The sequence below is a fragment of the Thermobia domestica genome, chromosome 17 (genome assembly GCF_964235325.1).
Source record: "Thermobia domestica chromosome 17, izTheDome1.hap1.1, whole genome shotgun sequence".
Lineage (NCBI taxonomy): Eukaryota > Metazoa > Arthropoda > Insecta > Zygentoma > Lepismatidae > Thermobia > Thermobia domestica.
In genome coordinates, this window is record NC_137470.1 from 134,192,541 (window position 1) to 134,218,759 (window position 26,219).

Here is a 26,219-nt window from a genome sequence, read left to right on the forward strand (position 1 = left end):
CTTTATCGACGCCCCTTGCAGATCAACGGGATTAAAATCCAGATGTTGACTGTCTCCAGCTAATCCAGACTTCTCCAGAGAAAGATATTCATTATTCCAGATGACCAGGACGACGCCAGCCTCGTTGGATCTATCAGGCTAGTGCTCATTCCTATTCCTTAATTACAACCTTTCTCTTTCTCTCACCCTTTCCCCCAAGTAGTCATTTTCTAAATTAGAAACATTTGAATTTTATTTTAAATTCAACCACAATTCTACAGTTAAGTACCGTGTTGTGCATCAGTTTCATCCCCATTTGATTGCATTTATTTATTCCGTGTTCTGAGCTACAACTGATGGCACAGCACCGGCACAGTAGATGTAAAAATGTCCATGTAAAAAAGGGCAAAAGATGTAACTAACTCTATTCTTCTTACGCGCTTTTCAATATTAAATCGCAGTTTTCTCGAAAATGCAATTTTGTGACATTCCTTCTTTCTTCCCCTTACCCTTCAAATATTACATACAATTTTGCTAGTTATTTGTGTATTTTTTAAAAGAAGTGTTTTCTTTTAGGGTTGGCTGGTTTACACCAGCCTTTTTTCTAAATAACTGGTTTAAACTAGGGATGGGTCTGTTTTATAAAAACAGAAAACCGGTTTCTATAAAAAGCGAAACCCGAAAACCGATATTTCGGTTTTCTCCAAACCGGTTCGGTTTTTCACCGAAACCGGTTTCGGTTTTCTCGAAAACCGGTTCAGTTTTCAGCGAAACTGGTTTCGGTGAAAACTTTTCGAAAACGCATAAAACTATTTCTGTGAAAATGGATTCGGTTTCCGGAGAACAACGAAACACATTCTGGTCAGAAATAGAACAAATTTTGGAAAAGAAACCGGAATCGGTTTTGAAGAAAACCGAAACCGGTTTTTTGAAAATTTTGGAAAAGAAACCGGAATCGGTTTTTCTAAAAACCGAAAACCGAAAAACCGGTTTTTGTGCCCACCACTAGTTTAAACCAAAACAATAAAAAGAACGAAAAATGCGAATCGTGTGACTTTCATGGTGACGTTTCCAGATATCAAACCATCTGCATTAGTTTTATTTCCTTTTCACCTTTTAATCAAGGTGTCCCATGTTTAATTCTCGGTCAAACCACAACCCTTGTTTTATGCGTAAACAACCAAGTAGCCGATCGGATGTTACTTCAAGCGAAAGTCTTTTTGATAACTTCGGTATTACGTAAGGATGTTAAGCCTAAACATTCGAAACGAAACCAAATTGTATATTTCTGCATGCCTGAATGCCTGCTGTTTTATAAAGAAGCCAAGGTTGCTTAAATATATTGATAGAAATTAGCAAAATTTATCGATTGCCTACGTAGCTTCCAACATTAACTTGGATTGGACTTTCAATGATATCTACATACTAAATTTGTAATTTAATACCTCAATTTTAGCGTACTGATTATGATATGTTGACCTTTAAATTTTACATGCAAAGCCAGCGTAATCCCGCTGTTGCATAATAACACCAAGGCGAAACAAACTTATTTCTGTGAATATGTAATATAAATGCATAAAGCAAAATATCTAAATCAAAAATCCTGGTTTAAACCAAAAAAACTGGTTTATACTTCCTCCCCCAAAACGGGATTTTGACATTTTCAAAAAGAACCATGGTTCTTGCCAACCCTGCTTACTTTTGTATATAGGAGGTAAAAAAAATCTTATTATATACATTGGTTAATCCTGGGGAATTCATAACGTAGATATGTTGAAGAAAAATTGTTTGAAATGTCTTTTCGAAATTCATGGTTTATTTTCGATGTTTTATATTATTATCCGCATCAACCACTAATTAAATGACTTTTTGTGTTATAGAGAAGCGAAACAAAGTCTGCTTTATCAATTTAAAGCAGAATTTTGAAAAAAGCCCAAAATTTCCCAAGCAAAAAAGCGAAGCAGAAAAAAACGAGTTTTTTTAAAAAAAATCCGGTATTTTCCGAGCCCTTGCATCTCTAGAACTACTTCAATATATTTTTGAAAATATTGGGCACCTTTATTCCAAATACTCGTGCAGTATCCCAGATGGTTTTTTACATTGGCATAATATAGTATAAAGGTAACGAAGAAAGTTCAGTCCCTTTTTCACCCACCACATTTGAACATCGACATGTCACCTAAGACGTACCTGGAAGATAAATAATAGTCACCATCAGCACTGACGACCCTCTGACAACATTCTAGAAGGCCATGGATTTCATCGAGATAGAGCATGGTGGGGCCGTGAAGCGAAGAAAGTATCAAGTGCATTTTGCACCTCTACTAGGGATTTGAACTGGCGTCCTCCAAGGCGATTGTCCAAGGAATGGAATAGGTGATAATCGGACGGTGAAATGTCCGGGGAGTATGGTGGATGCAATAGTGTTTCCGATCCAAGGTGTAGAATGGTGTTCCGCGCCATCCTAGCGACGTGGGGCTTAGGCTTGTCCTGTAACAAGAGAACCCCTTTGCGATTCAAGAGTGCTGCCTCCAGAGTTTTAAGTTTTTCTTAAACAAAGCTCAACTGCTGACAGTGCACAGTTGCATTGATGTTCTGACCAGCCGGTAGCAATATCCGATGCACGATGCCGCGAGCAGCCCACCAAACACACAGGTGGACCTTCTACTGGTGCAGTGCTGGTTTCGGCTGTTTTAGAACCGGTTCAGGGGATGCTAACCAATGATCACGGCGCCGTGAAGCTTCATACAGGACCCACTTTTCATCTTATGTCAACTCCCTGTCTAGAAATGGTTCCTTCTTCAGACGGGACAGCAAAGAAACACGTGTCTGCTCGCGTAGCCTTCTGGCCCGGAGTCAAATCATGTGGGACTCATCGACTCAACTTGTAGTGCTTCCCAAGTTGATGAAGGTGCTGCCGAATGGTTTTTTCCACTCACACTGAATTGTAGTCCCAGTTCCTCACATGTCTGGCCACTGTTCACCTCAATTTCTGCCAGAAGGTCTCCATTTTGTACATGTGTTGATCTTTCGGCACGTGGTGCGTTTTCATGTGTTTCGTACCCGTTCTTAAACTTGTTAAACCATTCCTGCATGAGACCCTCACCATGTATTCACGACACTCTCACCAAAGGACTGGCATATCTTCCGCCTCTCTGCAGTGGAGTTTGACCCCAGTTTGAACTCGTACGGCATACACGCCTTTATGACGTCCTGTGGAGGTCCCATGTTCACTCTGTCCTTACTTAAGTTCACGGTGTAACTAAACTGCTACTACCAGGTAATATGTTGAATATACCCACACCAACAACTGATCTTCGCTTTATCTCCATTCGCATTCAACTCACAGTGTGAGGGCCAATTGAACACAGACCGCCACAAAAAGCGACAGAACTTTCTTGATTACTTTCATATTAAACAGGTTTTCAAAGAAGATAAATCTTTAAAGATCCATTTTATAATTTCTAAATTCCTTCTAGCTTTAGAGACTACATATTCAAGATGTTTCTTAAATAACAATTTAGAGTCAAAAGTAAAACCTATATCTTTGATAGACACAACCTTTTTTAACAATAATATTATCAAAGTCTTAAATGTAATGTACCGGGTTTGTTTTCAAAGTAAATGATACGGAGAATGTTTTATCAAGATTCAAAGGTAAAGGTTGTGCACCGAGGCAAGGGAAATAGCAATAATGAGAAAATGAAATGAAATGAAATTTTTCACGTTAACGGCCCACGATTATGTCTATTAGGCTAAGAGAGATGGATCATTAAAGCGAGTAAATGATAATAGAAGAATTGATGGAACACAAATGTGGGAGGAAATGAGAGTAACCCGAGAAAACCCACCGACTGAATGTTGTCCACCACAAAATTACTTGGTCAGGTATGCAACCAGAGACCCCATGTACCAGAGGTAAGCGATCTACTACTAAGTCACTGTGCCCCCATGCCAATAATGAGATTTATAATAATAGCGAAATGAAGAAAGTAGGAGAAAATGGACGGTCCCATCAAAACCCACGCGCACGATGTTTTGCCAACCACAAAACCTACTTGAAAGAAAGTGGAATCTAATTAGAGACCCCATAACCCAGAGGTGAACGCCGTACCACTGAGACACGCGCACTATTTACATTAGATACTTAAGAATAGAAACTAGATCCGGCACCAAGATCGTCATTCAGCTCTCTTGTAGGCGACATAGTGTGTTGGGGGACGGCATATGCTGTGAAGATTGACTTTTCCATGATTTTTTGTGCACCCTCTAACTGAATCTGATTCAAATCTCTGTCGTGATTCGTACTCACGTTAAATGTAAGTTTTGTTCTTCATAACCTCGGTGTAGCGCAGGCGCGCACCCATGGGGGTCCAGACTCCCCAAAACATCGTAAATCAACATACATTTGTACACTTTCTCAATAAAACTAAACTTGCTTAACACGGAAACTATGGATGCAACATGAAAATTTGAAATATCACTTCATCTGTACTTATCCTCTTATAAAAATAATATTTTTTTTCTGAAAACATAGGTGGAAGTATTTTACAATTACTTATCGTCTTTTGGGTGCAAAATAATACTTCTTCAATACTACATAGACATAGTGGCTTGTAATACTGAACCTACCTCCCAAAGCTTGGACCACTCCCAATAAAATTTTCTGGGTGCGCGCCTGGGCTATAAAATATTATTTGAAAGTATTTAATAAACTTCAGTAATTACGCCTACAACAGTATCATTTGTGTATATGCGCCGTGCATAATGACATCACACATTTCCTTCAGCATGTGCTCCATCCATGTATCTGCAGAGCTCCCTCGTGGATGTAGGTTACATTATAACGGATTAATCTATATATATTGGTATATGCGTATGTATGTTAGCATAACTCTGGAACGCGTGAAGCAATTCCAACTAAATGTGGTACACATACGACTCACAAATGAAAAAAGATATTTTGATAATAAGACACCTCTAGCGCTCTTAGGAGGGAAGAAAGGAAAATCATTTCACACCAAAAGACTTTTAACACAAATAACGTTGTCCAAAACCTCCGGGTTGTTATGCAACCAAAATTACACTGATGAGATTTGGGTTGCATACATCTAGGAGTAAGTAGAAAAGGATTGCTTAAAAATAATCCAAAATGACCAAAATTAGTGTTGAAAAAATGAAATATTTTTTATTTAACATCCCACAATTATGCACCGAGGCCAAGGGAGACGATGATGATGAAAATGAATAAAATGGTAGAATGAAGACAGTAGGAGAAAACGAGAGAACCCGGAGACAACCCACGCAAACAGTGTTTGTCCATCACAAACCTTACTTGGCGCGAGCTAGTATCTACCCAGGGACCCCACGCACCAGAAGTAAACGCTCTACCATTGAGCCACCGCCACCCCCAAAATTAGTATCGAATCCATAGTTCTCGTTGTCGCTGAGATGAATAGTCACACTGCCGATAGCGTTGAAGTCCAAATTCAGCCCCAATCAGCACAGGAGTGAAAAGGAATGAAAAATAAAATGACCGAAATTAGTGTCGAATCCATAGATTTCAGTCACCAAGTTGATTGTAACAGTCCCAATCACATTTAAAATATCTTAAGCAACATTTTGTTATAAAACTAGCATCAATTACAAGCTTCGTTGTGCTAAAATAAGAAAAATCAGTAATCTGTTCCGTTATTCAGTCACTCTTTATTAATAATGAAGCGCTCTCTGTTATCGGTCATTTTCAAGTTGAGTTGATTGGATTTTCAGTTTAACGTCCCTTTCAGCAGCGAGGCTATATGAGACGGGACCTACTGATTAATGTGGAATCCGAACCACACGAGCTCCTGCCGGGAATCGAACCCGGTTCTCCACCGCCAAAAGTGCATATGCTAACCGCTTAGCCACGAAGGAGCTCCGGTCATTTTCGATTATATATATATATATATCTCCTTACCCTAACTTGCGGGGCTGAATTTGGATTTAAACGCGTCACCGGAAGCGTCATTGTTCATCTCAGCGACTCCAAAAACTATGTATTCAACACTAATAACGGTCACTTTCGATCATTTTTAAATATTTCCCTCTCCTCATCCCCTTAGTTAAGCCGTGAAAGTGAAATGATAAAGACCGTTTCAGGACCAAACAACATGTATGTTGAAAATTTGATCAAGATCGGTCGGGTGATTCAAGAGTTATCAAGACAAACTTAGTATCTTTTATTTTGATTGTATAGACCAGCAGAAGTGTACGCTTCTCACGGGAAGAATAAAGTCTATGGAAAATAATTTAAAAAATAAGAAATTTGTGAAACAAATGATGGTAAGCAATGCCTCTATTGATACCTGAGCCAGCTGACATGGCTATTCATCTAAAGAGAAGAGTAAGGCATAAGGCATATACTAAAACACCCGAGCATTCTCATTCCCCAGACATACTCCCATGCTTGATTCGAATAAACTTGGGCTTAACCCAACATTAGAAGTTATATCTTGAGGCTGTTTTCATATAAGAGGTTTACAACGTTAAAAAATAATTCAGACGAATTAAATCACAAACTTATAAAGAAAGATTTTATAGTTATTTATGTGAAAATATTAACAGACAACTTCATCACAAAATTATACTTCTAGTAAATCAATGTTCATTTAAGTATTCGAAAACACACTAGTTACTACTTTATTTAATCCCAGATGTGAGAAGTAAATGTCTTAATAAAATATAACAAATATAAAAAAATAGTTAAAGGATTGTAAAAAATAGTTAAAAACTATAGCCTGTAAAGTTCATTGTTGTGGTTAGAGTCTCATTTCCATATAAATATCTTCTCACTTCACATTGCCTTTATTTATTCATTATTAAATCTTTATTCTGTATTAATTATTCTCCAAACTTTCATATAAAATTAATGTAATTTAAATTATATAATAAACAAGTTAAATGTTACGTTTTATTTTATATCAATTCATTCGTATCTAAACTAGTTAACATTTAAGATGTATTAGGAACGTTGAAGTTATAACCGGAATTTCTTTTTTTTTTTCAGATGTTGCTGTGCACAGCTTAGCGTGTCCCATCCTGTGATAGGGTCTGACACTTTTCTCAGACAACTGGAGGTTGAGAAGATAAGAGTCTCAGAGAGCGGCAATGAATGACAGCAACAAGCGTAACAGGTAGAGCCGCCGGCGCTAGTGAAGCAGTGCTATATCATAAAGTTCCTCCTGAAGAAAGGCGTGATACCTGCTGAAATCTTCAGAAGATTAAGTGTGCAACATGGCGATGAAACTCTCTCTCAATCGCAACTGTACGAGTGGTGTTCAAAAGGCAGGAAGATAATCCGTTCTCAACGTCTTGTCAAGTAAAAATATGTTATACTTCCAGTCGAAGGCTCTTATAATTACTGGAATTACACATCGTTGAAGAAACGGAATTTTTCAGGGAATTAGAAGAGTATTCAAAAGTCAGAACTTCTTTGTGTCATCTTGTCTTTATTTCACTTTCTAGCAAAACCTAACAGCTCTTGTTTCATTCAAACCATACTTTTTGCAGGAAAAATGTTGATTCTTAGTGTATATTTCATTGTTGTTCATTATTGTTCTGTTCAGATTTTTACGAAGCCTTCCTACCGATCATTATTTTTACTTAATTCCTAATTTCACTTATAAGAAACGTATTTTCCCAGATGGATTCGAACCTCTGATTTCTTGTTTTGTCGATTGCATTTTCTCGTCACCGTACCGCTGAATATTTATTCCACTTGTTGTGTTGACTAAGTTGCTGCTTTATATAATAAGTTAGTCACAGAAGATTGATATTTAAGTTTCTAGATATAAAATTTTTATGGATTGCTTCATAAATCTATGAAGCATGGTTTAGATACAGATACAGTAATCTTGCAGCTGGTATTAATAATAATTTTATGACAGAAAAATACTGATAGAATGTGATAATATATCTGAAGTTACGGTAACCTTGGTCTTCGAAATGAAGTTCTTAGATTCAATGCTGAGCATCATCTTGTAAGTGTTGACAGTAGAACAAGGTTAGACCAACTTTTAATTTTTTTGCTTGTATTTTTAATTATTTTACGATATTATTGAACAAACATATTGAAAATAAATGTGTCAGTACTGTCTTCTACTATAAAACATTCAAGTATTTCAAATGTATAAAGAAGAAAAAAATGTATTTCTGATAAAAGGTCATTTAAAGGATAATTGACATATTTTGCACGATGTGGTACTATCTTTCAGCGGGACAGCGCTCGTCCACACACGGCACGTGTATGTTTGAACTACCTGCAGGAAATTAAAACCACTTTCTTGGCCAGCGAGAACCCCCAATCAGTTCCCTATGGAACCTATATTGAAGAAGCTCAGATGTCAACTTCATCCCATTGTCAATATCCAGGATATCGAGGACCAGTTAGAAATCCGATTTGCCTCACGAGAGGATACAAGAACTGCATAACACTCTTTCCGACTAAATCTGAGGTGCATCCAAGCCCGAGGGGTGCTGAAATAAATCACGTAATAACGTGGTGAAAACACTAATGTACTCTTGTGGCCGTTCTAGCCGTCACAGGTCGTCGCAACTCTAATCATGAGAAATACCTGTAGAAAAATACGTCGACATCGGACCGTTCTTTCCGCGAGCATAACACTTTTTGTCAGTCAGTGTAATAATACTAATATTAACACTACTACTACTACTACTACTACTACTACTACTACTACTGTTATTATTATTATTATTATTATTATTATTATTATTATTATTATTAATAATAATAATAATAATAATAATAATAATAATAATAATAATAATAATAATAATAATAATAATAATAATAATAATAATAATTAGTGTTATTATTATAAGTCACCGCACTAAACTTTCTGGCTCTAGTTTTTTAAACCACGTTACGCTACACCGATCACTGAAACATTTATTAGCGAAATCCGAACAAAATTGAAGGCATTTTTGAAGTAAACTTTAGGGGCGCATGATAGTTCAATGGTATAGTGCTTACCTCTGGTGCATGGGATCCCTAGTTCGATCCTCTGACAAGTAAGTTTGTGGTGGATAATATCGTGTCTGTGAGTTTTCCCGGGGTACTTGCGTTTCGTCCCACTTTCTCATTCCACCAATTATTCCATCATCATTCACTTGGTTTAGTCATCGTCTTCCTTAGCCTAAAGGGCATAATCGTGGAACGTTAAAATCAAATATTTCATTTTATTTACTTTTCAAAGGAAACTTTGACTGAAAAAAACTCATTCCCAGAAGTAAAGTATCTTTTGTGGAAATTTTCATAAGAAATAACTTACGGAACATTATTGGTTAAGAATGAAATATTTATTTATTAAATATGAAGAAAATCGTCTGAGTCGTTTTTGACAAATATATATATATATATATATATATATATATATATATATATATATATATATATATATATATATATATATATATATATATATATGTATGTATATATGTATGTATGTATGTATGTATGTATGTGTATCCGAAAAGGAACTTATCCCCGAAAGAAAACTACTCCACGTTGATCGTTTCATGAGAAAATGATATATCGTGTATTGTGAGGTTATTAATTAAACATTTATTTATGAAATGTGACCATAATTGACTGAGGTGTTTATGGGAAAAATCACTCGAAAAAAAATCACGCTCAAGAATAGAGTACCCATTGTGGATTTTTTCAGTGGAAGTGCGTACTGCCACGTTATCAGGTTATTAACGAAATATTCACTTATGAAATATGAATAACATCACCTCAGTCGCATTTGAAAAAGTAGTTCGAAAATATCACACTCCCAAAATTGAACTACTCCTTGTTTGTTTTTTTATTACAATAATTGACTAATGCCATATTGCTAGGTGAATAATGAAATATGTATTTCTGAAATATGTATGAACAAAATTGCCTGTCTTTTGACAAAATTGCCCGGAGAAACTCACCTCCAAGAGCAAACTAACCCTTATGAATATTTTCAGGACAAAGAATTAATCCATATTGTAAGGTTATAATATAATAACAAAATATTTATTTATAATATGAACAAAATCGCTTGATCTGTTCTTCAAAAAGGGAAGTAGGATGATTCAATTGTAGAGCACTTACTCTGGTAGGTGGGTACCCTGGTTCGATCACCGGCCAATTTAAATTTGTCGTGGACAACCGTCCATCCATTTACTGAGGGTATTCCTGTTTCATCCCAAATTCTTATTCCACCATATCGTCCATCATCATTCAGCTGCCTTAACTGTTGAGTTGATGTTGATTTGGAGTTTAACGTCCCTTTCAGCAGCGAGGCTATATGCGACGGGATCTACTGATTAACGTGGAATCTGAACCACCTGAGCTCTCCCCGGGAATCGGTGCCGGGTCTTCCACACCATGCTGACTTAATCATCCGTATCCCTTAGCCTAAAGGGCATAATCGTGGGACGTTAAACTGAGAACTTATCTGTCTTTGATAAAAATCGTTCTGAAAGAAGTCACCCTAAAATACCCTCTTCTGGATTTTTCCTAGAGAAACGACTTATATCACATTATAGGGTTGTTAATGAAGTATTGATGTATAGAATTGAAACAAAATTGTTGGAGTCGTTTTTGAGAAGACCGTAATTTTCAATTTTCACTGTTCACTAAACTACCCTTAATTTTGAGGGTACAAAATATTCATAAAGCACGCCTGGGAAATCTTATAAAAACATTAACTTTAAAATTTGGTGCAGAATCTTTGAAAACTAGGGTCTCTAGGCGAGTGAAAACATTTACATCAGGATAGACAGACGGACGCACAGACATAGACCACAGATATAGAAAAATAAACTTTTCGGTATGTGTGGGACGTTAAACGTAAATTCGTTAAAATTTCGAATTCGATTTTTTTTCATGATCACCACACTTTATTCTCTCTTATCGTCGCTCAAAAGTAAACAACAGGGGACCAGGGTGGCCCACCCAGCCTATGAGTGTAACCGACCGGTCTGAAGCATTAAGTTGACGATCGTGAGGTGAAACCCATTGGGGGTTCGAGCCTGTCTGTAGTAGCAAGGGTGGAATTTTTAACTGTCCTCGATTTTTTTTCTGTGTGTGTGTGTGTGACTCTATCGAGTCCGGTAGTCCTGAGCAGTCGTAGAATAGTCAGAAAGGGTAGATTCCTTACCTCTGGTTCGATCTCCGGACAAGTAAGATTGTGGTGGACAACTTCCTGTCCGTAGGTTTTCTTGGGGTACTCTCACAGTATAATTTCTGTCATTCACTTGTCTTAATCATCCGTCTCCCTTAGCCTAATGAGCATAATTGTTGGAGGGTGAACTGAAAGATTTTATTTTCAGGATTTGGAAATTAAACAACAATTTTGTCACAATTTATATGTGTGTGCAGCGAGACTTTTTCTTGCCTTTGTAGTGCAATATATTTCTTTCATCAATTTTGTTCCTAGTGATACCATAATTGTTATTCAACAGTTACAGTATTTTGTGTTTGTACAGCATATAATTTAATCAGTGGCGTGAGAAATTTTTAAAAAGATTTCAAGCATTTAATGTCATATCATTTTAGGACAAGCGTAATTTTTGAAAACATATCTTATAATGCAAATGGTTATTTCTCCATAATATCTTGCTGAATGGGGGCTCTAAACTCCGAGATTCCCCTTGCGTATGCCACTGAATTTAACGTATTTTTACTACAACATTCGTAATTCAGTTAAGCGTACATTCTCAGCTCTTTGTAAATCAGTTACGAATTGTTTAAATGTTGCTTTTATACACGGAGATAAAGTCCTGTCTTCCTCTTTAAGTATAAAATAATCAAACTGTGTAAAGTAAGATTATATAAACTGTAAATATATATAAACTGGTAATACATATGGCAGAATTACAACGTATTTCTTTTTTATTTCAGGAATAAACAATGGGCTGATACAAGTGATTATAACATTAAAGAGTGCATCTTCACAATCACTTTGGTTCATGAGAGCTACAAAAAGGGAAAACGATGGAATATGTGCGTGTGTACGATTCGGACAAGAACTCCCTCCAAAGAGAATACTTCTGCACTATGAACAGAAACTTTTCTACCTATAGCGTTAAGGATAAACCACAAAGTGGTAGACCATCAAATAGAGAGGAGCAATACAGAGAAATCGCGGTGTCTGTGGAAAGATCTCCAATGAAGTCAACTTAAAAACGGTCCGCGGAATTTGGTATACCCCGGTCCACTTTGTGCAAACACATGGAACCTGACTTAAAATCACAGCCATACCGACCAAAATATGTTCAAGAATTATCTGACAATGATTAAATCAAAGTAATGGGGTATCTGACGCACTTCTTCAGGTGTTTGACACTATTCCAAAATGTGGAAAAGTGATTTTCAGTTTTGAATGTATACTGAAATTTCCGCGCAAGAAATGTTGTTTAGTCATCAAACGAAAATCCTTATTTTTGTAAGGAGATTGAGTTGAGTTTGAGTTTAACGTCCCTTTCAGCAGCCAGGCTATATGAGACGGGACCAACTGATTAACGTGGAATCTGAACCAGATGAGCTCCCGTCGAGAATAGAATCCGGGACTCCCACATCAAAGGCGCGTGCGCTAACCGCTTAGCCACGATGGAGCTCTATAAGGACATTGAAAATCAAATGAAATGAAATCTCTAAGTTTTACGTCCTACGGTTATGCCGAGTAGGCTAAAGAAGAAGGTGATGATAAGAAATGAATGAAATGGTGGAATGAAGAAAGTGGGAGGAAACAGGAAAACCCCGAGAAAACCCACGGAAGCGATGTTTGTCCACTACAAAGTTTACTTGGTGCGAGCTGGGATCGAACCAAGGACCACATGTACGAGAAGTGAGCGCTTTAGCAATGAGCATCCGTTCCCTACAAATGAAAACTCGAAAATGACAGAATTCGGGAAACAATGTCCCTAGTGTATCATGTAAACCCAGATCCTGACCCTTCTTGTTATCGTTGCTGGATTGTTCGTCCTCGAGAAAAATGTGCACATCAGTATTATATCAATAGTTTGATATAAAATCCATTTTGGTATAAAATGAACAGCTTAAGATAAAAATATTCCTTTATTTCATGTGAAGTAGAAGCATTATATTTTAAGCATGTAATAGCAAATTACACAAACGATTAACATCAAATAAACAAGTGTTTCACACTGGGGTAGACTACGGTAAACTTCCAAACTATGCGAATCCAATACTCAAACTTGAAGTAATACATTTATAACTACTGGTTGTAATAGAGAAATAAGATCAACGATAGAAGCTATTTCTCGAACGCTGAATAGATATCAGAAAGCCGTTACTTGCTATGCCTTACTGTTCTTGTTCTATCGCAATAAAAGTTAAAACCAGAAATCGTTAATCTCAACCACTTCCGGTTTTGGTAGAGTATAGTGAGTTGTTACGGTATGCACTCTTGAGACTCTGAATCGATTGCAAAAAACAACCTGTCGCTACATGTTACCATTTTTGTTCTAGGGCGATAAATGTTTAAACCGGAAATAGTTAATTTGAACCACTTCCGGATTCAATAGAGAGTTAAAGGAGGAAAAAGAACCTACTTTAGGGGAGTTGAATCGATTGCAAAAAGAAAAAACGGCATATCGATATCTCTTATCGTTTTTGCACTACGGAAATCAGTATTGAAACCGGAATAATAGTATGTTCTCTTGAGACTCTGATTCGTTTGCAGAATACTGCTTGTCGCTTTCTAATATCATTTTTGTTCTATGGTAATAAATGTTCAGACAGAAAATTTCGGTTTGATTAGGGTAGTCTTTAAGACTCGTTTATGGTACGAGCAGTCCTGGGTTCGATTCTCGGTGAGGACACTCGGTCGAAAAATTGTGAAAGCTTTTTTCAGGCCAGTCATTTTTAGTGAGATTTTCCTGGGTTTTCCTCATTCACACCGGACAAATGGCGGGGTGGTACCTAAGGTACAGGTCCCAGGCAGCTTGCTCCCTTCCTCAATCCTTTCATCCTTCTCTTTCTTTGGATACTTGATCGCCAAGGGACATCACTCCTCATACGTGACAGTCTACCATAGAAGTTGAAAGCCCAGAAATCTAATTCCTAATCCTAATGCTTGAGTAGAGGGTTAACGGAGAATGTAGAATCTATTTTTGGGACGCCGAATCGATTAAAAGAAACCGCACGTCTATATCTTTTACCAGTTTTGCTCTGATATCTGCCGACAGACGGACGGACGAAGCCGTTCTATAACACTTCCGATACTTACACACACCATAGTTTCTAAGTCTAAAAATTGTATATCTATACTTGGTGGAAACTGTAAATGCTGCACTGAGAAAAAAAATACTGTATGTGGCGTACGTAAAATCGTATGTTACATTGGTAAATCCTGAAGTTTTTAGACAACGTACAGCAAACGTATAGCTGAAAACGAAAGTTTTATAATACTTTAGATATCAGATATCCTGCTACGGCATGATGTAACATCTAAGGGCAGTGCCTATGTAGCATACACATAACGTATGCTCCGTACTGATTTCTGTAGTAAACAAGAGGTTCCGTATATTTTTACAACATACCACTGTCTGGAGAACGGATTTTTCTCAGCGTACAAATATACACTTGCACGATCGACACATACACTACAACTCAACGGTGAACCCGAACTATATGGTCTGTTAAACAGAACGGAACTCTTCAAATAAATTTGATCATGATCTTATTATAATCTTTGGATTCAGATCATGAAACTCCTCAACATCTGGTAATGTTAATATCATGTGTATCGTGTATAATTCCATGACACATAAACCGATTTGAAAAATTCATATTTGCTCACACATATTTCGTAGGACGTCTCATTTTTTATAGGAACTAGTGTCCTACGTTTAGCTTTCGTATCTAACTAAACTTCTAGGGTAACGAAACAGTGGAAAAATTAAACAAATTTAAATGAAAAGTAGGTTACTTCAAAAGGCATTAAAAAGTAGAATATATTTGAAAAAAATATTAATCTATTTCAGAAAAGTTCTAAAAGGCACAACACAAAATATTTAAAAGCGCTAAAAGACAAATGATAATAATAATCTGTATAAATAAAAATGAAAGTGACTATGTTTGTGACTTAATAACTCTTGAACCACCCGACTGATCTCGATTAAATTTTCAACATAGACACTTTCGGGCCTGGAATAGATGAGGTTCGGGCCTGGAATGATTTTCATCATTTCACTGACGGTGCAACTTAGGGAAAGGGGTGATATATAAAAACGATCTATGTTAATGTCGAATCCATAGTTTTCGGGGTCACTGATATGACCAGTGACACTTCCCATACGGTTTAAGTCCAAATTCAGCCCTTTCTCTCCAAAATGAAACTTATTCTCCCCCTGCGAAGAACGGGCATTCTGCTAGTATCATTATAAAATAATAATTTTCAGATGTTCTGATGTTTCCTTTAATCTTCCTATCGAACATAATTTTCCCTTTAATTTAAGTCCCTTTTTACCATCAAGGGTATGAAACGTAAATCTATAGTTTAATCTAAGGTGAGAACCACAGGTACAATTTTTTTTTTTTTTAAGAATCCTGGTTACTTACATTTCTCTAAAGAGCTCTGTATTCTAACTTGTGGAGGTAAATAAAACAAATGCTAAAACCTTCTGTGATTATTTAAGACTTTAGATTAATGGCAAACCATTAAGATGTTCCACGTGCCGTTTGAAAACCGAGCCTTTTGAAGAGATGGATGACTAGATTATTTTGAACAAAACGGTGTTTACCGAGTGCGCAACCACGGGGTGTCCACCAGTCCGAACCCTCCTAAAACTTCCCCAATAAAACTATCCATGTTTAACAGGGAAATGATTAATGTAGCATGAAAACTTGATCTTACACTTCATCTGTACCATTTTTCTTATAAAAACAATCTTGTTTTATAATTTTTTTCTCAAAATATAGGAGGAAGAATTTTACAATTGCTTATCGTGTTTTCGGGTGCAAAATAATACCCATTCAATACCATATAGATGTAGTGGATTGTGGTATTAGACCCTCTTCCAAAGCTTACGTTAAATCTCTCTCAGAAAAAATTCTGGGTGACGTCTACTGTTAAAAAAAATAGGAGACATGACACTCTACATCAAAGGTAAGAATATTATCATTTGCCGTGAGAATGCTTCATACGATAGCTAATGAAAAACTTTATGTTAGATGAAAACGTACAATGATACAAGATGTATTACGTTTTTTCCTACATTTCCATTTTCTTATTGATCCTTTTGGGCATCCCATTGCATTGGAAGTTTTTTTTAAAATTTTACTTTGATGTTTTTCAACTAACTACCATAATTTTTAAATACTTTCTTTCATAAGATCAATACAAGAGATCATATTACAATATACAAGTCCGATATCCACCTTTTTTTATGGGTGTATGAATTTACGCGGTTTATCACAAATCAGTTCCTCTTTTGAATTAGGAACAGAGGATTTTCTTTCAAAATGAAACTTTAAGTTTATTCTTTTCATTTGCAACATTATTTATATGTATTTGAAGCATTGTACTTACCTTAGAATTCAATCAACCGTGTTTCTAAGCTGTAGAAGTGCTTCCAATGCCTTGCTCGCTTTGTGATTACTAAAGCAACCGGAGCAAATGCAGTTGTTCCGCTCTACAATAGGTCGTAAGAAAATGACTCAACCATCTTATTTTGAGCTGTTTTGCGTTATCTTGACCATTTAAAATCTATCTAAATTTTCCCATTAAGAAACAGGAAATGGTCTCGCTTAGATTCTAAAAGAGCATTTACGAAGTGTTTACTACTATGCCACTCCCTCAAAATGCTAAGGTTATTAAATCAGAACATTATTACCTCTGCTAATTAAAATTTAGGTTTATTCGTACAACAGAAATATTTCTAGCATTAACATTTACAATCGCGGGGAGATGAAAAAATGTCTATTTGTGTCGCAGTTGGTTAAATGTGGTTTATTACTGTCAGTAAAAAATTATCATCTGGTAAAAGAAATACTATTAAAATGAACCAAAGTCAACTTCGTATAGATTTCTTTTATCTTGAATTCTTCTGTTATTCTTGTGCACAACCGTATTATTTTGTGTTCTTTTTTTATTGTATGGTGAAGAAATATCGACGTTACAAAATGGACAAGAAATTCATCTTTATACACTTGAAGGCTGGGTTTGGACAAGAGTGGATGCGAGTAGTATGAGGGCAAAAAAAAAAAAAAAAAAAAACTATTTGAGGAACTGGAGAGAGATTTAAGAGGTCTCATAAGATTTACGCCCAGTTTTTTATTTTATTTTTCTTACATATTTCAAACTATTTGCGAAAGTCGGAAACAATACAGAAACTTCCCTGCTTAGTTATTTAGTATAGAAAAACATCACACTGAGAAAAATAATCGGTAACCTAGTGGAGGTTAATGGACAATTTGGCTGCTAGATCCAGTTAATAATACGCAACAACCCTTCTGAGACAAAAAAAAAAGTTAATTTTACGAGGTCACCGGTAATCAATCGAAAAAGGTTACTGAAAAATGTATAGAAACAATCCAGTGTTTGGTTGTTATTAACCTATAAAGTAGGTTAGAAGAAAGTAACCAATTAAAGAAGGTTAATTTAATTTAAACACTTTGTTGTTATCAATCGATTTTCACACAAGGTAAAGTTAACCCTCCAGAACTTGTTTACTGGTAATACTCCATTGCTAGAAGCACAAACAGCAACGCCGCCATTTACAATTTTAAGAGTGAGAAGGTTTCACAATTGTGAATATATCCGCAGGAATAGGAAAACAGTTATTAAAATATGTATTCTACATGAATTAATAGAGAAATGTGAAGGAAAGTTTATTTACGAAGGGTTATGCATTTTCTGACATTTAACTGAAAACAATTTCGAGAAACATCATTCTAGTACAAATAATCGCACTACATGGTAGCACTATTAACTATCAACTGCCGTCAAATAATTCATACATTCGTAACAATAATTTCGTGATGATTACAGGAAACATAATACGTTGTACGTTGCTTTACGGCACAAATACCGAAAAACGTCTACAGCTTTGCTTGTAGGAAAGAGTAATGACCAAACAAATTCTCACTGTTAGTTTTTACATGCTTCGGATAGGGGTTGCTTACAAGGGTATCACGCAACAACAACTGAACCACAAGCTTGGGTAGTTGTTTGCTATTTTTATATTGCATTTTTTGATGTTATCACATCATCAGAGATGTGATTGAATAAATACGAATTATTTACGAAGTATTTACGTATAAATACGAATAGTTTGATGTTAATAAGTAATATGGTTTTCGTATAGTGTACGTCTTTACGTTTACAAAGATAGAGGGGTCTCCATTTTTTTTGCGCACAGCGCAATGCAAATTATAGAAATAATCACTTTTTATTGCTCATCAATCACACCTATGTTAAAGAATTATATTTTTGTTGAGAAATTGTACAAATGTATATTGAAATAGGAAGTTTGGAGGGTTCCGGGCCTGGTAGACCTTTTCCCCGGAAGTGCACCCCTGGTCTCCGCTGATGCAGCAGCTGCGTCGCGTTACGTCTCTAACGAGAAAAGAAAAACACTCATACACACAATTCTTTATGCTCCAGACATTTACTTATAACTAGAAAATAAACCACGCGACATGTGAACATTCTCTAGTCAGAAAAAAGTATGTAATATTGTTACGATATAATAATGAAACGTCTAAAGTCAGTATATGTATTAAGAAATAGATCTTGTCAAGGTAAACAAACTGACATGCATCAGTATAAATTCTCATGCCTAAGTTTAGAGAAAATCGACGAAATTTTTTTTGTTAGCATGAAAATTCATGATATACGAGAATTGTGATTGCTTATTAGGACTAAGTAGAAACTGATTTTGAAATATAGGCCCACCACGCCTTTTGTTGTAACAAAACTAGAGTACTCAATATGGTTAATGAGAAATAAACCAAATCATTATTATTACGTGAAATTAGAAACAGTGAAGATTATACGTGACACTAGTAAAGCTATCTCTCTATACCAATGTTTCTCAACTTTTTTTCCTTTAAGGTACACCAAAGTACGTTTCCAACTTGCACGGCACTCCTGCATGTGACATTTTCCTAGATGTAAAAAAATAAATAAATAAGAAATAAAATAAAGTAAAAAATACATACAATACACTTTTTTAAAGTTATGGAAGGACAATGAGATACAAATCTCACAAGCTAATTACGTAAGACTCTTGAATAGAAACATATTAACATAAAAGAAACTTATGACTCTCAAGCAGGAATATGAGAAAGAAATATTACCATCAGAAACATAATAAGACATCGATCTTAAAACTAGTGAGACATTTGTCCCCGGCGATTTTTGCAAAGCATATCTATGCGTTCATGAACTCTTGATAGACACACTCTCATGTCTAGTGTTTCTTCCCCTCCCCCCAACAAAATGAACAGCTTTAAAAGCAAACTTTCCATCTTTAAACTTGGAAGACAAGTGTGAAATCAAGTTGATTGGCGATAAATTTTTATTTTGTTCTAAAGATAATTTCTTTGCGGAAGATCTTAGAAGACACTAAAAATTACGCGACCCACCTGACACGTATTCGCGACACACCAATGTGTCGCGACACAGCGGTTGAGAAACGCTGTAGTATATAGACTCAAAACAGAATGAGGGGGACTAGATAATATACTTATTAAGTTTATTCAAGCGAGCGTTAGCGAAGCTTCACCATACCATTCAGTTAGCATTTGTGTTACTGACAGTCTCTCCGTCCGTCTTCTCCACACTCCGTCCGTCCGTCCGTCCAACTCATATAAAACTTGACTGATTTTAACGAAACTTAACATATACGAGGGTCATCCAGAAAATAAACATCGTTCAGTAATAGAAAATGAAGAAAAAAAACAATATTTATTGGAAAAGAAATTCCGTTACATACCTGAAGCATTCTTCAATTCTCTACATAATCACCACCACCATTTAAATATTTGTCGTATCTGTTTAAAAGCTTCAGAATTTTATGTATAATCTTCTGACCCCAGTATATTAAGCCAGCTGGTCACTATATTCTCCAACTTCTTCAGAAAGCGTTCCTCGCCTCCTGTTTTGGATGGCTCGCTGGAGTTATCTTAGAGTTTCACAATAACGATTTTTCATGAAATCCACTAAAAGAACACCTTTACTATCCCTCCCCCCCCCCAAAAAAGGTATCTTGTTGAGTCTGTTTGAATTTTCTCGGCTTTTTGACTGATGAGGGATGATGTCACTCAAGTGATTGGTGCTTGCTCTCTGGGGTGATATGAGGCACCCAGGTCACATCAACAGTCACAATGCGATCAAGAAAGGCGTCTACATCTGTGTGATATTTTGTTTGAATGCAGTCACCACCTGGCTTAATGAACTAGCGGTAAAAGGGTATACCATGGAAATTCTGAAACTCGTGAACAGATATGACAAATGTTTAAATAAAGGTGGTGATTGTGTTAACAAGTGAAGAAAGTTTCATGTAAGTAACAGAATGTGTTTTCCTTTCATTAAATATCATTTTCCATTTTGTACAACTAAACGGTCTTTATTTTCTGGATGGCCCTCGTATTTTTCTTCAACACGCAGAAATAATCTTGTACTTTTGAATTGCGATCCATCAAGTGTAGGGGTAAATGGGGACAAAATGCAGCCCGTATTACTATTTTGGATATATACATTTAAACAATACTGCAGCATAAGCTACGTAGATATTATTAGATTATGGTCAAACATAGTGTGTAATTTCTCTTGTGTAATTATCACTGCAGCTTGAGATTAAACTTTGCCAAAAGAAAAAGGGCAAATTTATATTCTTCTATCTAAAAAATGTCGCAGGACAATTTTCGTTAAAAATGTTCCGTTTTGATTAGAGATGCAAGGGCTCGAAAAAAAACGGCTTTTTTGGAAAAAACTCGGTTTTTTCTGCTTCGCTTTTTTGCTTGGAAAATTTTGGGCTTTTTTCAAAATTATGTTTTAAATTGATAAAGCAGACTTTGTTTCGCTTCTAAATAACACAAAAAGTCATTTAATTAGTGGTTGATGCCGATAATAATATAAAACTTCGAAAATAAACCATGAATTTCGAAAAGACATTTCAAACAATTTTACTTCAACACTTTTACATTATGAATTCCAAAGGATTAACCAATGTATATAATAATTTTTTTTTAACTTCCTATATACAAAAGCAAGCAGAGTTGACAAGAACCATGGTTGTTTCTGAAAATGCCAAAAACCCGTTTTTTTGGGGGGGGAGTTTAAACCAGGTGTTTTTATTTAGATATTTTGCTTTATGTATTTATATTACATTTCACAGAAATAAGTTTGTTTCGCCTTGGTGTTATTATGCAACAACGGGATTATTCTGGAAGAGGTCCTATAAGCTTAAAGAAGCCTGGTCAGTAAATTTCTTAAATTGAGAAACTCTCGCCCTAGCCATCGGGGAAAATCCCGTCATTATTTTAAATGTAAAACAATAACGGGAAAAATCCTGTTATTGCTTTCCATGTAAAATTTAAAGGTCAACGTATGATAATCAGTACGCTAAAACTGAGGTATTAAATTACAAATTTAGTATGTAGATATCATTGAAAGTCCAATCCAAGCTAATGTTGGAAGCTACGTAGGCAATCGATAAATTTTGCCAATTTCTATCAATATATTTAAGCAACCTTGGCTTCTTTATAAAACAACAGGCATGCAGAAATATATAATTTGGTTTCATTTCGTACGTTTAGGCTTAACATCCTTACGTAATACCGAGGTTATCAAGGAGAAGACTTTCGCTTAAAGTGACATCCGAACCGCTATTTGGTTTACACATTCAAGAAGAGTTGTGGTTTGACCGAGAATTGAACATGGGACACCTTGATTAAAAGGTGAAAAGGAAATAAGACTAATGCGGATGGTTTGACATGTGGAAACCAGAGTTGGCGTGGGTCAATGAAAACTTGACCCACGACCCACTGACCCACCACCCACCGTGACCCACGACCCACTGACCCACCACAAACCATGACCCACTCTGACCCACGACCCATCATGACCCACCACCCACCGTGACCCACTCTGACCCACCACCCACCATGACCCACTGTGACCCACTCTGACCCACCACCCACCGTGACCCACTCTGACCCATCACCCACCATGAACTACTCTCATCCACTTTGACCTACTCTGACTCACCAAAATCCATCATCACCAACTCTGAACACGATCCACGGCCTCTTCTGAACTGACTAAAGAGTTTACACTTGTAATAAAACAAGAGTGCGAAATTATCACTAATCGGAGTTTGAATTTCTAGTCAATCGCTCAAGCACAACTCTGTTACAATAACGGTGGATCTGACCTTTACGATATAAAATGGTAAAGTGTTTGTCAGTGAGGAAATTGAAACAGTTCGAGGTGGGGGGAAATTAGTGTGTGCCTAAAATATACTTGTACTAAGAGAGTATTCTTGTAAGTGTTAATTTCTGAACGCATTCCCCAAGAAACTTCTATTCTCAGGAAAATATCCCTGTACAATATGGAAAAGGTTATGGTTTCTCAGTTCACAGTATTTTTCTCACAAAAAACTTGAAAAATCAGTTTTTCATAGTGTATAAAGGTGGTCTGGTACCCTATGTGAGAGCATTTCCATAAAGCATGCTCATAATTGTAATTTGTGTAATCACTAAAACACCACGTTAAATGTAAGTTACAAATATGCATAATTGCAATTATTATGAATATTTATTCAAAGTAGTTTACCTAAAGCAAAGAAGAGACTTACTAAAAATTAGGTACAAAGTTGAATATCATAAGTGATTAGCCATTAGTAATACAAGTATAAATTTTCCGTAACTCGTAATTTTCAACCTTAAAACAAATCTGAAATCGGATTTATTTCCTGTTGGTAACTTTTTCGTGGTAAATCGTCCGCAGCGGAATGATGTCCATCCTTCAGCCAAGAAATAACTAGCTCGTCTATTTCGAGCTTCTCTAGCGGTGGGTCATTAACATTGATGAGCAACAAGTTAGACAATGTTTGAGCACTTAGTCTATTTCTAATATGTCATCTATAAATTCATAAGGGGAAATCCCCGTTTGCACTCTGTCGTGGAAATTGATAATACTTCTACCCGATTTCTGCAACTTCTCATCGACAATCTACTTGTTAGACTCAAGTCTGATAACGATTTTTCTTGGTCAGGTTTGAAATATTCAGCAAGAAGTATCATCTCTCCATCACCATACAACATCTTTTCCATACCGACCATGTCAGTTGGCAATGTCGACCCATGTAGAACAGAAACTTCATCTACCGCACCTTTGATAGGGAATCTTGTGAATAAATTGTCAATTAAAGCCTGATAAACTGATGATTTCTTATTTGTTTATAAATTTAATTTTTGTAGTTACACATGAAGGTTTGATACCATTACCAAGTTTCCTCTTCCGTCTAGAAAGCGAAAGGGAACGAGGTTCCTGGAAAGTGTTCAGAGGTGAATGGGAATTTCCCTAGTAGTAGGCCCCCCCGTATATTGCGTCGAGTCAGCAAAATTTTTTGTGACGTCATAGGTCAAAGGTCAATGACCTTGGCCCAGGGTCAATGACCTAGGGGTACCTAGGACCACCCCCTCTAAATTTTGGCAGGGGTACCTTGGCCCACCCCCTAAATTTTGGCAGGGGTACATAGGACCACCCCCCTTAAATTTTGGAAATTGCCAAATCTAAAAATTGGGTATGGTAGCCTAGGACCACAGTATGTACCTCTATTCGTATTGGGGGTCTATGTCGTTCCCTTTCATGGGTAAAAAATGGCCAAAAATTCAATTTTCGGAGGTTTTTGACCTAATTTATCCCCTTGGATGAGGTGTTGTTACCCTATATGGTTATATGTGCGTATACAGGGGTCCATTCCCTTTCATAAGACATGGGTATATTAATGCACCCCTTGAAAAATTTGGCAGGGGTACCTTGGCCCACCCCTTCATTTTTAGAAATTGCCCAATTTAAACATTGGGTATTATAGTACAGGACCCTAATATGTAGCATGATAAATTTGGGTGGTCCACCTCGTCCCCTTTTAGGGGTACAAAATTGCCAAAAATATAAACGTAAGCAATACGTTATACCACGTGTTTGGTTTTCGGCCTAATTTATCCTCTTTGATGAGGTGTTATTACCCTATATGGTTATACGGACGTATACAGGGGTCTATTACCTTTCATAAGACATAGGTATATTAATGCACCCCTTGAAAAATTTGGGAGGGGTACCTTGGACCACCCCTTAAATTTTGGAAATTGCCAAATCTAAAAATTGGGTGTGGTAGCCTAGGACCCTAATATGTATCGTGATAAATTTGGGTGGTCCACCTCATTCCCTTCTAGGGGTACAAAATTGCCAAAAATTCAAATTTCGGGGGTTTTTGACCTAATTTATCCCCTTGGATGAGGTGTTATTACCCTATATAGTTATATGAGCGTATACAGGGGTCCATTACCTTTTCATAAGACATGGGTATATTAATGCACCCCTTGAAAACTTTGGGAGGGGTACCATGGCCCACCCCTTAAATTTTGGAAATTGACCAATTTAAACATTTGGTATTATAGCACAGGACCCTAATATGTATCGTGATAAATTTGGGCGGTCCACCTCGTTTCCTTCTAGGGGTACAAAATTGCCAAAATATAAACGTAAGCAATACGTTATACCACGTGTTTGGTTTTTGATCGATTTTATCCCCTTTGATGAGGTGTTATTATCCTATATAGTTATATGGTCATGTATAGGGGTCCATTACCTTTCATAAGATATGGGTATATTTGTGCACTCCTTTAAAAATTTGAGAGGGGTACTTTGGCCCACCCCTTAAATTTTGGAAATTGCCCAATTTAAACATTTGGTATTATAGTACCGGATCCTAACATGTATTATGATAAATTTGGATGGTCCACCTCGTTTCCTTCTAGGGGTACAAAATTGTCAAAATATAAACGTAAGCAATACGTTGTACCACGTGTTTGGTCTTTTGGCCCAATTTAACCTCTTGGATGAGGTTCTATTACCTTATATGGTTATATGGTTATGTATAGGGGTCTATTCCCTATCATAAGACATAGGTACATTTGTGCACTCCTTTAAAAATTTGGGAGGGGTACTTTGGCCCACCCCTTAAATTTTAGAAATTGCTCATTTTATATATTTGGTATTATAGTACTGGACCCTAACATGTATTATGATAAATTTGGGTGGTCCACCTCGTTCCCTTTTAGGGGTACAAATTGCCAAAATATAAACGTAAGCAATACGTTGTACCACGTGTTTGGTATTTTGGCCCAATTTATTTCCTTGGATGAAGTCCTATTACCTTATATGGTTATGTATAGGGGTCTATTCCCTATCATAAGACAAAGGCACATTTGTGCACCCCTTTAAAAATTTGGGAGGGGTACTTTGGCCCACCCCTTTAATTTTGGAAATTGCCCCTTTTACATGTTTGGTATTATAGTATAGAACCCTAATATATATTACTATAAATTTGGGTGGTTCACCACGTTTCCTTTGATGGGTACGAAATTGCCAAATTTTAGTACAACCACGTGTTTGGTTTTGGCTCAATTTATCCCCTTGGATGAGGTCCTATTACCTTATATGGTTATATGATCATGTATAGGGGTCCATTCCATATCCCCTTAAATTTTGGAAATTTTCCAATTTAAGCATTCGGTATCATAGTACATGACCTCAACATGTATCATGATAAATTTGGGTGATCCATCTTGTTCCCTTTCATGGGTAAAAATTACTAAAATATAAACATAAGCAATATGTTGTACCATGCGTTTGGTTTTTGGCCCAATTTCTTCCCTTTGATGGGGTTCTATTACCTTATATGTTTATATGGTCATGTATATGGGTTCATTTCCTATCATAAGACATGGGTACATTGACGCACCCCTTGAAAAATTTGGGAGGGGTATTTTGGCTCATCCAGTCGGTTTTAGAAATTGTTTTAATATAAGCATTTGGTATCATAGTACAGGACTTCAATATGTACCACTATAAATTTGGATGGTCCACATCGTTCCCTTTCATGGGTAAAGAACTACCAAAAATCGAATTTCGGAGGTTATTGACACATATTTAGCACGTTAT